A 15,579-nucleotide genomic window follows, 5' to 3' on the forward strand; every position below is an offset into this window, starting at 1 on the left:
TGCTAGCTCGCTCTCATATCTGGCTCGCTCGCTTGCTCTCTTGTCTGTCTCGCTCTCTTTTATGGCTCGCTCGCATATCTGGCTCCCTTGCTCTCACATCTGGCTCGCTCGCTTGCTCTCTTGTCTGGCTCGCTCTCTTATATGGCTCGCTCGCTCGCATATTTGGCTCGCTCGCTCTCATGTCTGGCTCGCTCGCTCTCATCTGGCTTGCTCGCTTGCTCTCATATCTGGCTTGCTCGCTTGCTCTCATATCTGGCTCGCTCGCTTGCTCTCATATCTGGCTCACTCGCTTGTTCTCATATCTGGCTCGCTCGCTTGCTCTCTTGTCTGGCTCGCTCTCTTATCTGGCTCGCTCGCATATCTGGCTCGCTCGCTCTCATATCTGGCTCGCTCGCTTGTTCTCATATTTGGCTAGCTCTCTTTCTCTCTTGTCTTGCTCGCTCTCTTATCTGGCTCGCTCGCTCTCATATCTGGCTGGTTCGCTTGCTCTCATATCTGGCTCGCTCGCTTGCTCTCTTGTCTGGCTCACTCTCTTATCTGGCTCGCTCGCTAGCATATCTGGCTTGCACGCTCGCTCTTTTGTCTGGCTTGCTCTCTTATCTGGCTCGCTCGCTCTCATATCTGGCTCGCTTGCTTGCTCTCATATCTGGCTCGCTCGCTTGCTCTCTTGTCTGGCTCGCTCTCTTATCTGGCTCGCTCACATATCTGGCTCGCTCGCTCTCACATCTAGCTGGCTCGCTTGCTCTCATATTTGGCTCGCTCGCTTGCTCTCTTGTCTGGCTCGCTCTCTTATCTGGCTCGCTCTCATATCTGGCTTGCTAGCTTGCTCTCATATCTGGCTCCCTCGCTTGCTCTCTTGTCTGTCTCGCTCGCTTGCTCTCATATCTGGCTCGCTCGCTTTTTCTCATATCTGGCTCGCTCGCTTGCTCTCTTGTCTGGCTCGCTCTCTTCTCTGGCTCGCTCGCATATCTGGCTCGCTCGCTCTCTTGTCTGGCACGCTCACTTGCTCTCATATTTGGCTAGCTCGCTTTCTCTCTTGTCTTGCTCACTCTCATATCTGGCTCGCTCGCTCTCATATCTGGCTGGTTCGCCTACTCTCATATCTGGCTCGCTCGCTTGCTCTCTTGTCTGGCTCGCTCTCTTATCTGGCTTGCTCGCTAGCATATCTGGCTCGCACGCTTGCTCTCTTGTCTGGCTTGCTCTCTTATCTGTCTCGCTCTCACATCTGGCTCGCTCGCTTGCTCTCATATCTGGCTCGCTCGCTTGCTCTCTTGTCTGGCTCGCTCCCTTATCTGGCTTGCTCGTTAGCATATCTGGCTCGCACGCTTGCTCTCTTGTCTGGCTTGCTCTCTTATCTGGCTCGATCGCTCTCATATCTGGCTCGCTCGCTTGCTCTCATGTCTGGCTCGCTCGCTCTCATATCTGGCTTTCTCACTTGCTCTCTTGTATGGTCGCTCTCTTATCTGGCTCTCTCTCATATCTGGCTTGCTCGCTTGTTCTCATATCTGGCTCGCTCGCTTGTTCTCTTGTCTGGCTCGCTCTCTTATCTGGCTCGCTCGCATATCTGGCTCGCTCGCATATCTGGCTCGCTAGCTCTCAAATCTGGCTCGCTCGCTTGCTCTCATATTTGGCTAGCTCGCTTTCTCTATTGTCTTGCTCGCTCTCTTATCTGGCTCGCTCGCTCTCATATCTGGCTGGTTCGCATGCTCTCATATCTGGCTCGCTCGCTTGCTCTCTTGTCTGGCTCGCTCTCTAATCTGGCTTGCTCGCTAGCATATCTGGCTCGCACGCTTGCTCTCTTATCTGGCTTGGTCTCTTATCTGGCTCGCTCGCTCTCATATCTGGCTCGCTCGCTTGCTCTCATGTCTGGCTCGCTCGCTCTCATATCTGGCTTTCTCGCTTGCTCTCTTGTCTGGCTCGCTCTCTTATCTGGCTTGCTCGCATATCTGGCTCGCTCGCTTGCTCTCATTTCTGGCTGGCTCGCTTGCTCTCATATCTGACTCGCTCGCTTGCTCTCTTGTCTGTCTCGCTCTCTTTTATGCTCGCTCGCATATCTGTCTCGCTCGCTTGCTCTCTTGTCTTGCTCGCTCTCTTATCTGGCTCGCTCGCTCTCATATCTGGCTGGCTCGCTTGCTCTCATATCTGGCTCGCTCGCTTGCTCTCTTGTCTGGCTCGCTCTCTTATCTGGCTAGCTCGCTAGCATATCTGGCTCGCACGCTTGCTCTCTTGTCTGGCTTGCTCTCTTATCTGGCTCGCTCGCTCTCATATCTGGCTCGCTCGCTTGCTCTAATATCTGGCTCGCTCGCTCTCATATCTGGCTTTCTCGCTTGCTCTCTTGTCTGGCTCGCTCTCTTATCTGGCTTGCTCGCATATCTGGCTCGCTCGCTCTCACATCTGGCTGGCTCGCTTGCTCTCATTTCTGGCTGGCTCGCTTGCTCTCATATCTGGCTCGCTCGCTTGCTCTCTTGTCTGTCTCGCTCTCTTTTATGGCTCGCTCGCATATCTGGCTCGCTCGCTCTCAAATCTGGCTCGCTCGCTTGCTCTCATATCTGGCTTGCTCGCTTGCTCTCATATACGGCTCGCTCGCTTGCTCTCATATCTGGCTCGCTCGCTTGCTCTCTTGTCTGGCTCGCTCTCTTATCTGGCTCGCTCGCATATCTGGCTCGCTCGCTCTCACATCTAGCTGGCTCGCTTGCTCTCATATCTGGCTCGCTTGCTCTCTTGTCTGGCTCGCTCTCTTATCTGGCTCGCTCTTATATCTGCCTTGCTAGCTCGCTCTCATATCTGGCTCACTTGCTTGCTCTCTTGTCTGTCTCGCTCTCTTTTATGGCTCGCTCGCATATCTGGCTAGCTTGCTCTCACATCTGGCTCGCTCGCTTGCTCTCTTGTCTTGCTCGCTCTCTTATCTGGCTCGCTCGCATATCTGGCTCGCTCGCTCTCATGTCTGGCTCGCTCGCTCTCATATCTGGCTTGCTCGCTTGCTCTCATATCTGGCTCGCTCGCTTACTCTCATATCTGGCTCGCTCGCTTTCTCATTTGTCTGGCTCGCTCTCTTATCTGGCTCGCTCGCATATCTGGCTAGCTTGCTCTCACATCTGGCTCGCTCGCTTGCTCTCTTGTCTGGCTCACTCTCTTATCTGGCTCGCTCGCATATCTGGCTCGCTCGCTCTCAAATCTGGCTCGCTCGCTTGCTCTCATATCTGGCTCGCTCGCTTTTTCTCATATCTGGCTCGCTCGCTTGCTCTCTTGTCTGGCTCGCTCTCTTATCTGGCTCGCTCACTTATCTGGCTCGCTCGCATATCTGGCTCGCTCGCTCTCAAATCTGGCTCGCTCTTTTGCTCTCATATTTGGCTAGCTCGCTTTCTCTCTTGTCTTGCTCGCTCTCATATCTGGCTCGCTCGCTCTCATATCTGGCTGGTTCGCTTGCTCTCATATCTGGCTCGCTCGCTTGCTCTCTTGTCTGGCTCGCTCTCTTATCTGGCTTGCTCGCTAGCATATCTGGCTCGCACGCTTGCTCTCTTGTCTGGCTTGCTCTCTTATCTGTCTCGCTCTAACATCTGGCTCGCTCGCTTGCTCTCATATCTGGTTCGTTCGCTTGCTCTTTTGTCTGGCTCGCTCTCTTATCTGGCTTGCTCGCTAGCATATCTGGCTCGCACGCTTGCTCTCTTATCTTGCTCGATCGCTCTCATATCTGGCTCGCTCGCTTGCTCTCATGTCTGGCTCGCTCGCTCTCATATCTGGCTTTCTCGCTTGCTCTCTTGTCTGGCTCGCTCTCTTATCTGGCTTGCTCGCATATCTGGCTCGCTCGCTCTCACATCTGGCTGGCTCGCTTGCTCTCATTTCTGGCTGGCTCGCTTGCTCTCATATCTGGCTCGCTCGCTTGCTCTCTTGTCTGTCTCGCTCTCTTTTATGGCTCGCTCGCATATCTGGCTCTCTCGCTCTCAAATCTGGCTCGCTCGCTTGCTCTCATATCTGGCTTGCTCGCTTGCTCTCATATCTGGCTCGCTCGCTTGCTCTCTTGTCTGGCTCGCTCTCTTATCTGGCTCGCTCGCATATCTGGCTCGCTTGCTCTCAAATCTGGCTCGCTCGCTTGCTCTCATATCTGGCTAGCTCGCTCGTTCTCTTGTCTTGCTCGCTCTCTTATCTGGCTCGCTCGCTCTCATATCTGGCTGGCTCGCTTGCTCTCATATCTGGTTCGCTCGCTTGCTCTCTTGTCTGGCTCGCTCTCTTATCTGGCTAGCTCGCTAGCATATCTGGCTTGCACGCTTGCTCTCTTGTCTGGCTTGGTCTCTTATCTGGCTCGCTCGCTCTCATATCTGGCTCGCTCGCTTGCTCTCATGTCTGGCTCGCTCGCTCTCATATCTGGCTTTCTCGCTTGCTCTCTTGTTTGGCTCGCTCTCTTATCTGGCTCGCTCTCATACCTGGCTCGCTCGCTCTCACATCTAGCTGGCTCCCTTGCTCTCATATCTGGCTCGCTTGCTCTCTTGTCTGGCTCGCTTTCTTATCTGGCTCGCTCTTATATCTGCCTTGCTAGCTCGCTCTCATATCTGGCTCGCTCGCTTGCTCTCATGTCTGGCTCGCTCGCTTTTTCTCATATCTGGCTCGCTCGCTTGCTCTCTTGTCTGGCTCGCTCTCTTATCTGGCTCGCTCGCATATCTGGCTCGCTCGCTCTCAAATCTGGCTCGCTCGCTTGCTCTCATATCTGGCTAGCTCGCTTGCTCTCTTGTCTTGCTCGCTCTCATATCTGGCTCGCTCGCTCTCATATCTGGCTGGTTCGCTTGCTCTCATATCTGGCTCGCTCGCTTGCTCTCTTGTCTGGCTCGCTCTCTTATCTGGCTTGCTCGCTAGCATATCTGGCTCGCACGCTTGCTCTCTTGTCTGGCTTGCTCTCTTATCTGTCTCGCTCTCACATCTGGCTCGCTCGCTTGCTCTCTTATCTGGCTCGCTCGCTTGCTCTCTTGTCTGGCTCGCTCTCTTATCTGGCTTGCTCGCTAGCATATCTGGCTCGCACGCTTGCTCTCTTATCTGGCTCGATCGCTCTCATATCTGGCTCGCTCGCTTGCTCTCATGTCTGGCTCGCTCGCTCTCATATCTGGCTTTCTCGCTTGCTCTCTTGTCTGGCTCGCTCTCTTATCTGGCTTGCTCGCATATCTGGCTCGCTCGCTCTCACATCTGGCTGGCTCGCTTGCTCTCATTTCTGGCTGGCTCGCTTGCTCTCATATCTGGCTCGCTCGCTTGCTCTCTTGTCTGTCTCGCTCTCTTTTATGGCTCGCTCGCATATCTGGCTCGCTCGCTCTCAAATCTGGCTTGCTCGCTTGCTCTCATATCTGGCTTGCTCGCTTGCTCTCATATCCGGCTCGCTCGCTTGCTCTCATATCTTGCTTGCTCGCTTGCTCTCATATTCGGCTCGCTCGCTTGCTCTCATATCTGGCTCGCTCGCTTGCTCTCTTGTCTGGCTCGCTCTCTTATCTGGCTCGCTCGCATATCTGGCTTGCTCGCTCTCAAATCTGGCTCGCTCGCTTGCTCTCATATCTGGCTAGCTCGCTTGCTCTCTTGCCTTGCTCGCTCTCTTATCTGGCTCGCTCTCTCTCATATCTGGCTGGCTCGCTTGCTCTCATATCTGGCTCGCTCGCTTGCTTTCTTGTCTGGCTCGCTCTCTTAACTGGTTTGCTCGCTAGAATATCTGGCTCGCACGCTTGCTCTCTTGTCTGGCTTGCTCTCTTATCTGGCTCGCTCGCTCTCATATCTGGCTCGCTCGCTTGCTCTCATGTCTGGCTCGCTCTCATATCTGGCTTTCTCGCTTGCTCTCTTGTCTGGCTCGCTCTCTTATCTGGCTCGCTTGCATACCTGGCTCGCTCGCTCTCACATCTAGCTGGCTCGCTTGCTCTCATATCTGGCTCGCTTGCTCTCTTGTCTGGCTCGCTCTCTTATCTGGCTCGCTCTTATATCTGCCTTGCTAGCTCGCTCTCATATCTGGCTCGCTCGCTTGCTCTCTTGTCTGTCTCGCTCTCTTTTATGGCTCGCTCGCATATCTGGCTAGCTTGCTCTCACATCTGGCTCGCTCGCTTGCTCTCTTGTCTGGTTCGCTCTCTTATCTGGCTCGCTCGCATATCTGGCTCGCTCGCTCTCATGTCTGGCTCGCTTCGCTCTCATATCTGGCTTGCTCGCTTGCTCTCATATCTGGCTCGCTCGCTTACTCTCATATCTGGCTCGCTCGCTTGCTCTCTTGTCTGGCTCACTCTCTTATCTGGCTCGCTCGCATATCTAGCTCGCTCGCTCTCAAATCTGGCTTGCTCGCTTGCTCTCATATCTGGCTTGCTCGCTTGCTCTCATATCTGGCTCGCTCGCTTGCTCTCATATCTGGCTCGCTCGCTTTTTCTCATATCTGGCTCGCTCGCTTGCTCTCTTGTCTGGCTCGCTCTCTTATCTGGCTCGCTCGCATATCTGGCTCGCTCGCTCTCAAATCTGGCTCGCTCGCTTGCTCTCATATCTGGCTAGCTCGCTTGCTCTCTTGTCTTGCTCGCTCTCATATCTGGCTCGCTCGCTCTCATATCTGGCTGGTTCGCTTGCTCTCATATCTGGCTCGCTCGCTTGCTCTCTTGTCTGGCTCGCTCTCTTATCTGGCTTGCTCGCTAGCATATCTGGCTCGCACGCTTGCTCTCTTGTCTGGCTTGCTCTCTTATCTGTCTCGCTCTCACATCTGGCTCGCTCGCTTGCTCTCTTATCTGGCTCGCTCGCTTGCTCTCTTGTCTGGCTCGCTCTCTTATCTGGCTTGCTCGCTAGCATATCTGGCTCGCACGCTTGCTCTCTTATCTGGCTCGATCGCTCTCATATCTGGCTCGCTCGCTTGCTCTCATGTCTGGCTCGCTCGCTCTCATATGTGGCTTTCTCGCTTGCTCTCTTGTCTGGCTCGCTCTCTTATCTGGCTTGCTCGCATATCTGGCTCGCTCGCTCTCACATCTGGCTGGCTCGCTTGCTCTCATTTCTGGCTGGCTCGCTTGCTCTCATATCTGGCTCGCTCGCTTGCTCTCTTGTCTGTCTCGCTCTCTTTTATGGCTCGCTCGCATATCTGGCTCGCTCGCTCTCAAATTTGGCTTGCTCGCTTGCTCTCATATCTGGCTTGCTCGCTTGCTCTCATATCCGGCTCGCTCGCTTGCTCTCATATCTTGCTCGCTCGCTTGCTCTCTTGTCTGGCTCGCTCTCTTATCTGGCTCGCTCGCATATCTGGCTCGCTCGCTCTCACATCTAGCTGGCTCGCTTGCTCTCATATCTGGCTCGCTTGCTCTCTTGTCTGGCTTGCTCTCTTATCTGGCTCGCTCTTATATCTGCCTTGCTAGCTCGCTCTCATATCTGGCTCGCTCGCTTGCTCTCTTGTCTGTCTCGCTCTCTTTTATGGCTCGCTCGCATATCTGGCTAGCTTGCTCTCACATCTGGCTCGCTCGCTTGCTCTCTTGTCTGGCTCGCTCTCTTATCTGGCTCGCTCGCTCGCATATCTGGCTCACTCGCTCTCATGTCTGGCTCGCTCGCTCTCATATCTGGCTTGCTCGCTTGCTCTCATATCTGGCTCGCTCGCTTACTCTCATATCTGGCTCGCTCGCTTGCTCTCTTGTCTGGCTCACTCTCTTATCTGGCTCGCTCGCATATCTGGCTCGCTCGCTCTCAAATCTGGCTCGCTCGCTTGCTCTCATATCTGGCTTGCTCGCTTGCTCCCATATCTGGCTCGCTCGCTTGCTCTCATATCTGGCTCGCTCGCTTTTTCTCATATCTGGCTCGCTCGCTTGCTCTCTTGTCTGGCTCGCTCTCTTATCTGGCTCGCTCGCATATCTGGCTCGCTCGCTCTCAAATCTGGCTCGCTCGCTTGCTCTCATATTTGGCTAGCTCGCTTTCTCTCTTGTCTTGCTCGCTCTCATATCTGGCTCGCTCGCTCTCATCTGGCTGGTTCGCTTGCTCTCATATCTGGCTCGCTCGCTTGCTCTCTTGTCTGGCTCACTCTCTTATCTGGCTTGCTCGCTAGCATATCTGGCTCGCACGCTTGCTCTCTTGTCTGGCTTGCTCTCTTATCTGTCTCGCTCTCACATCTGGCTCGCTCGCTTGCTCTCATATCTGGCTCGCTCGCTTGCTCTTTTGTCTGGCTCGCTCTCTTATCTGGCTTGCTCGCTAGCATATCTGGCTCGCACGCTTGCTCTCTTAGCTTGCTCGATCGCTCTCATATATGGCTCGCTTGCTCTCATGTCTGGCTCGCTCGCTTTCATATCTGGCTTTCTCGCTTGCTCTCTTGTCTGGCTCGCTCTCTTATCTGGCTTGCTCGCATATCTGGCTCGCTCGCTCTCACATCTGGCTGGCTCGCTTGCTCTCATTTCTGGCTGGCTCGCTTGCTCTCATATCTGGCTCGCTCGCTTGCTCTCTTGTCTGTCTCGCTCTCTTTTATGGCTCGCTCGCATATCTGGCTCGCTCGCTCTCAAATCTGGCTCGCTCGCTTGCTCTCATATCTGGCTTGCTCGCTTGCTCTCATATCCGGCTCGCTCGCTTGCTCTCATATCTGGCTCGCTCGCTTGCTCTCTTGTCTGGCTCGCTCTCTTATCTGGCTCGCTCGCATATCTGGCTCGCTCGCTCTCAAATCTGGCTCGCTCGCTTGCTCTCATATCTGGCTAGCTCGCTTGCTCTCTTGTCTTGCTCGCTCACTTATCTGGCTCGCTCGCTCTCATATCTGGCTGGCTCGCTTGCTCTCATATCTGGCTGGCTCGCTTGCTCTCTTGTCTGGCTCGCTCTCTTATCTGGCTAGCTCGCTAGCATATCTGGCTCGCACGCTTGCTCTCTTGTCTGGCTTGCTCTCTTATCTGGCTCGCTCGCTCTCATATCTGGCTCGCACGCTTGCTCTCTTGTCTGGCTTGCTCTCTTATCCGGCTTGCTCGCTCTCATATCTGGCTCGCTCGCTTGCTCTCATGTCTGGCTCGCTCGCTCTCATATCTGGCTTTCTCGCTTGCTCTCTTGTCTGGCTCGCTCTTTTATCTGGCTCGCTCTCATACCTGGCTCGCTCACTCTCACATCTAGCTGGCTCCCTTGCTCTCATATCTGGCTGGCTTGCTCTCTTGTCTGGCTCGCTTTCTTATCTGGCTCGCTCTTATATCTGCCTTGCTAGCTCGCTCTCATATCTGGCTCGCTCGCTTGCTCTCTTGTCTGTCTCGCTCTCTTTTATGGCTCGCTCGCATATCTGGCTCCCTTGCTCTCACATCTGGCTCGCTCGCTTGCTCTCTTGTCTGGCTCGCTCTCTTATCTGGCTCGCTCGCTCGCATATCTGGCTCGCTCGCTCTCATGTCTGGCTCGCTCGCTCTCATCTGGCTTGCTCGCTTGCTCTCATATCTGGCTTGCTCGCTTGCTCTCATATCTGGCTCGCTCGCTTGCTCTCATATCTGGCTCGCTCGCTTGTTCTCATATCTGGCTCGCTCGCTTGCTCTCTTGTCTGGCTCGCTCTCTTATCTGGCTCGCTCGCATATCTGGCTCGCTCGCTCTCATATCTGGCTCGCTCGCTTGTTCTCATATTTGGCTAGCTCTCTTTCTCTCTTGTCTTGCTCGCTCTCTTATCTGGCTCGCTCGCTCTCATATCTGGCTGGTTCGCTTGCTCTCATATCTGGCTCGCTCGCTTGCTCTCTTGTCTGGCTCACTCTCTTATCTGGCTCGCTCGCTAGCATATCTGGCTTGCACGCTTGCTCTTTTGTCTGGCTTGCTCTCTTTTCTGGCTCGCTCGCTCTCATATCTGGCTCGCTTGCTTGCTCTCATATCTGGCTCGCTCGCTTGCTCTCTTGTCTGGCTCGCTCTCTTATCTGGCTCGCTCACATATCTGGCTCGCTCGCTCTCACATCTAGCTGGCTCGCTTGCTCTCATATTTGGCTCGCTCGCTTGCTCTCTTGTCTGGCTCGCTCTCTTATCTGGCTCGCTCTCATATCTGGCTTGCTAGCTTGCTCTCATATCTGGCTCCCTCGCTTGCTCTCTTGTCTGTCTCGCTCGCTTGCTCTCATATCTGGCTCGCTCGCTTTTTCTCATATCTGGCTCGCTCGCTTGCTCTCTTGTCTGGCTCGCTCTCTTCTCTGGCTCGCTCGCATATCTGGCTCGCTCGCTCTCTTGTCTGGCACGCTCACTTGCTCTCATATTTGGCTAGCTCGCTTTCTCTCTTGTCTTGCTCACTCTCATATCTGGCTCGCTCGCTCTCATATCTGGCTGGTTCGCCCACTCTCATATCTGGCTCGCTCGCTTGCTCTCTTGTCTGGCTCGCTCTCTTATCTGGCTTGCTCGCTAGCATATCTGGCTCGCACGCTTGCTCTCTTGTCTGGCTTGCTCTCTTATCTGTCTCGCTCTCACATCTGGCTCGCTCGCTTGCTCTCATATCTGGCTCGCTCGCTTGCTCTCTTGTCTGGCTCGCTCCCTTATCTGGCTTGCTCGTTAGCATATCTGGCTCGCACGCTTGCTCTCTTGTCTGGCTTGCTCTCTTATCTGGCTCGATCGCTCTCATATCTGGCTCGCTCGCTTGCTCTCATGTCTGGCTCGCTCGCTCTCATATCTGGCTTTCTCACTTGCTCTCTTGTATGGTCGCTCTCTTATCTGGCTCTCTCTCATATCTGGCTTGCTCGCTTGTTCTCATATCTGGCTCGCTCGCTTGTTCTCTTGTCTGGCTCGCTCTCTTATCTGGCTCGCTCGCATATCTGGCTCGCTAGCTCTCAAATCTGGCTCGCTCGCTTGCTCTCATATTTGGCTAGCTCGCTTTCTCTATTGTCTTGCTCGCTCTCTTATCTGGCTCGCTCGCTCTCATATCTGGCTGGTTCGCTTGCTCTCATATCTGGCTCGCTCGCTTGCTCTCTTGTCTGGCTCGCTCTCTAATCTGGCTTGCTCGCTAGCATATCTGGCTCGCACGCTTGCTCTCTTATCTGGCTTGGTCTCTTATCTGGCTCGCTCGCTCTCATATCTGGCTCGCTCGCTTGCTCTCATGTCTGGCTCGCTCGCTCTCATATCTGGCTTTCTCGCTTGCTCTCTTGTCTGGCTCGCTCTCTTATCTGGCTTGCTCGCATATCTGGCTCGCTCGCTTGCTCTCATTTCTGGCTGGCTCGCTTGCTCTCATATCTGACTCGCTCGCTTGCTCTCTTGTCTGTCTCGCTCTCTTTTATGCTCGCTCGCATATCTGTCTCGCTCGCTTGCTCTCTTGTCTTGCTCGCTCTCTTATCTGGCTCGCTCGCTCTCATATCTGGCTGGCTCGCTTGCTCTCATATCTGGCTCGCTCGCTTGCTCTCTTGTCTGGCTCGCTCTCTTATCTGGCTAGCTCGCTAGCATATCTGGCTCGCACGCTTGCTCTCTTGTCTGGCTTGCTCTCTTATCTGGCTCGCTCGCTCTCATATCTGGCTCGCTCGCTTGCTCTCATATCTGGCTCGCTCGCTCTCATATCTGGCTTTCTCGCTTGCTCTCTTGTCTGGCTCGCTCTCTTATCTGGCTTGCTCGCATATCTGGCTCGCTCGCTCTCACATCTGGCTGGCTCGCTTGCTCTCATTTCTGGCTGGCTCGCTTGCTCTCATATCTGGCTCGCTCGCTTGCTCTCTTGTCTGTCTCGCTCTCTTTTATGGCTCGCTCGCATATCTGGCTCGCTTGTTCTCAAATCTGGCTCGCTCGCTTGCTCTCATATCTGGCTTGCTCGCTTGCTCTCATATCCGGCTCGCTCGCTTGCTCTCATATCTGGCTCGCTCGCTTGCTCTCTTGTCTGGCTCGCTCTCTTATCTGGCTCGCTCGCATATCTGGCTCGCTCGCTCTCACATCTAGCTGGCTCGCTTGCTCTCATATCTGGCTCGCTTGCTCTCTTGTCTGGCTCGCTCTCTTATCTGGCTCGCTCTTATATCTGCCTTGCTAGCTCGCTCTCATATCTGGCTCACTTGCTTGCTCTCTTGTCTGTCTCGCTCTCTTTTATGGCTCGCTCGCATATCTGGCTAGCTTGCTCTCACATCTGGCTCGCTCGCTTGCTCTCTTGTCTTGCCCGCTCTCTTATCTGGCTCGCTAGCATATCTGGCTCGCACGCTTGCTCTCTTATCTTGCTCGATCGCTCTCATATCTGGCTCGCTCGCTTGCTCTCATGTCTGGCTCGCTCGCTCTCATATCTGGCTTTCTCGCTTGCTCTCTTGTCTGGCTCGCTCTCTTATCTGGCTTGCTCGCATATCTGGCTCGCTCGCTCTCACATCTGGCTGGCTCGCTTGCTCTCATTTCTGGCTGGCTCGCTTGCTCTCATATCTGGCTCGCTCGCTTGCTCTCTTGTCTGTCTCGCTCTCTTTTATGGCTCGCTCGCATATCTGGCTCTCTCGCTCTCAAATCTGGCTCGCTCGCTTGCTCTCATATCTGGCTTGCTCGCTTGCTCTCATATCTGGCTCGCTCGCTTGCTCTCTTGTCTGGCTCGCTCTCTTATCTGGCTCGCTCGCATATCTGGCTCGCTTGCTCTCAAATCTGGCTCGCTCGCTTGCTCTCATATCTGGCTAGCTCGCTCGTTCTCTTGTCTTGCTCGCTCTCTTATCTGGCTCGCTCGCTCTCATATCTGGCTGGCTCGCTTGCTCTCATATCTGGTTCGCTCGCTTGCTCTCTTGTCTGGCTCGCTCTCTTATCTGGCTAGCTCGCTAGCATATCTGGCTCACACGCTTGCTCTCTTGTCTGGCTTGGTCTCTTATCTGGCTCGCTCGCTCTCATATCTGGCTCGCTCGCTTGCTCTCATGTCTGGCTCGCTCGCTCTCATATCTGGCTTTCTCGCTTGCTCTCTTGTCTGGCTCGCTCTCTTATCTGGCTCGCTCTCATACCTGGCTCGCTCGCTCTCACATCTAGCTGGCTCCCTTGCTCTCATATCTGGCTCGCTTGCTCTCTTGTCTGGCTCGCTTTCTTATCTGGCTCGCTCTTATATCTGCCTTGCTAGCTCGCTCTCATATCTGGCTCGCTCGCTTGCTCTCATATCTGGCTCGCTCGCTTTTTCTCATATCTGGCTCGCTCGCTTGCTCTCTTGTCTGGCTCGCTCTCTTATCTGGCTCGCTCGCATATCTGGCTCGCTCGCTCTCAAATCTGGCTCGCTCGCTTGCTCTCATATCTGGCTAGCTCGCTTGCTCTCTTGTCTTGCTCGCTCTCATATCTGGCTCGCTCGCTCTCATATCTGGCTGGTTCGCTTGCTCTCATATCTGGCTCGCTCGCTTGCTCTCTTGTCTGGCTCGCTCTCTTATCTGGCTTGCTCGCTAGCATATCTGGCTCGCACGCTTGCTCTCTTGTCTGGCTTGCTCTCTTATCTGTCTCGCTCTCACATCTGGCTCGCTCGCTTGCTCTCTTATCTGGCTCGCTCGCTTGCTCTCTTGTCTGGCTCGCTCTCTTATCTGGCTTGCTCGCTAGCATATCTGGCTCGCACGCTTGCTCTCTTATCTGGCTCGATCGCTCTCATATCTGGCTCGCTCGCTTGCTCTCATGTCTGGCTCGCTCGCTCTCATATCTGGCTTTCTCGCTTGCTCTCTTGTCTGGCTCGCTCTCTTATCTGGCTTGCTCGCATATCTGGCTCGCTCGCTCTCACATCTGGCTGGCTCGCTTGCTCTCATTTCTGGCTGGCTCGCTTGCTCTCATATCTGGCTCGCTCGCTTGCTCTCTTGTCTGTCTCGCTCTCTTTTATGGCTCGCTCGCATATCTGGCTCGCTCGCTCTCAAATCTGGCTTGCTCGCTTGCTCTCATATCTGGCTTGCTCGCTTGCTCTCATATCCGGCTCGCTCGCTTGCTCTCATATCTTGCTTGCTCGCTTGCTCTCATATTCGGCTCGCTCGCTTGCTCTCATATCTGGCTCGCTCGCTTGCTCTCTTGTCTGGCTCGCTCTCTTATCTGGCTCGCTCGCATATCTGGCTTGCTCGCTCTCAAATCTGGCTCGCTCGCTTGCTCTCATATCTGGCTAGCTCGCTTGCTCTCTTGCCTTGCTCGCTCTCTTATCTGGCTCGCTCTCTCTCATATCTGGCTGGCTCGCTTGCTCTCATATCTGGCTCGCTCGCTTGCTTTCTTGTCTGGCTCGCTCTCTTAACTGGTTTGCTCGCTAGCATATCTGGCTCGCACGCTTGCTCTCTTGTCTGGCTTGCTCTCTTATCTGGCTCGCTCGCTCTCATATCTGGCTCGCTCGCTTGTTCTCATATCTGGCTCGCTCGCTTGCTCTCTTGTCTGGCTCGCTCTCTTATCTGGCTCGCTCGCATATCTGGCTCGCTCGCTCTCATATCTGGCTCGCTCGCTTGTTCTCATATTTGGCTAGCTCTCTTTCTCTCTTGTCTTGCTCGCTCTCTTATCTGGCTCGCTCGCTCTCATATCTGGCTGGTTCGCTTGCTCTCATATCTGGCTCGCTCGCTTGCTCTCTTGTCTGGCTCACTCTCTTATCTGGCTCGCTCGCTAGCATATCTGGCTTGCACGCTTGCTCTTTTGTCTGGCTTGCTCTCTTTTCTGGCTCGCTCGCTCTCATATCTGGCTCGCTTGCTTGCTCTCATATCTGGCTCGCTCGCTTGCTCTCTTGTCTGGCTCGCTCTCTTATCTGGCTCGCTCACATATCTGGCTCGCTCGCTCTCACATCTAGCTGGCTCGCTTGCTCTCATATTTGGCTCGCTCGCTTGCTCTCTTGTCTGGCTCGCTCTCTTATCTGGCTCGCTCTCATATCTGGCTTGCTAGCTTGCTCTCATATCTGGCTCCCTCGCTTGCTCTCTTGTCTGTCTCGCTCGCTTGCTCTCATATCTGGCTCGCTCGCTTTTTCTCATATCTGGCTCGCTCGCTTGCTCTCTTGTCTGGCTCGCTCTCTTCTCTGGCTCGCTCGCATATCTGGCTCGCTCGCTCTCTCTGGCACGCTCACTTGCTCACATATTTGGCTAGCTCGCTTTCTCTCTTGTCTTGCTCACTCTCATATCTGGCTCGCTCGCTCTCATATCTGGCTGGTTCGCCCACTCTCATATCTGGCTCGCTCGCTTGCTCTCTTGTCTGGCTCGCTCTCTTATCTGGCTTGCTCGCTAGCATATCTGGCTCACACGCTTGCTCTCTTGTCTGGCTTGCTCTCTTATCTGTCTCGCTCTCACATCTGGCTCGCTCGCTTGCTCTCATATCTGGCTCGCTCGCTTGCTCTCTTGTCTGGCTCGCTCCCTTATCTGGCTTGCTCGTTAGCATATCTGGCTCGCACGCTTGCTCTCTTGTCTGGCTTGCTCTCTTATCTGGCTCGATCGCTCTCATATCTGGCTCGCTCGCTTGCTCTCATGTCTGGCTCGCTCGCTCTCATATCTGGCTTTCTCACTTGCTCTCTTGTATGGTCGCTCTCTTATCTGGCTCTCTCTCATATCTGGCTTGCTCGCTTGTTCTCATATCTGGCTCGCTCGCTTGTTCTCTTGTCTGGCTCGCTCTCTTATCTGGCTCGCTCGCATATCTGGCTCGCTAGCTCTCAAATCTGGCTCGCTCGCTTGCTCTCATATTTGGCTAGCTCGCTTTCTCTATTGTCTTGCTCGCTCTCTTATCTGGCTCGCTCGCTCTCATATCTGGCTGGTTCGCTTGCTCTCATATCTGGCTCGCTCGCTTGCTCTC

The sequence above is a fragment of the Hyla sarda genome, unplaced genomic scaffold (assembly GCF_029499605.1).
Source record: "Hyla sarda isolate aHylSar1 unplaced genomic scaffold, aHylSar1.hap1 scaffold_26, whole genome shotgun sequence".
Lineage (NCBI taxonomy): Eukaryota > Metazoa > Chordata > Amphibia > Anura > Hylidae > Hyla > Hyla sarda.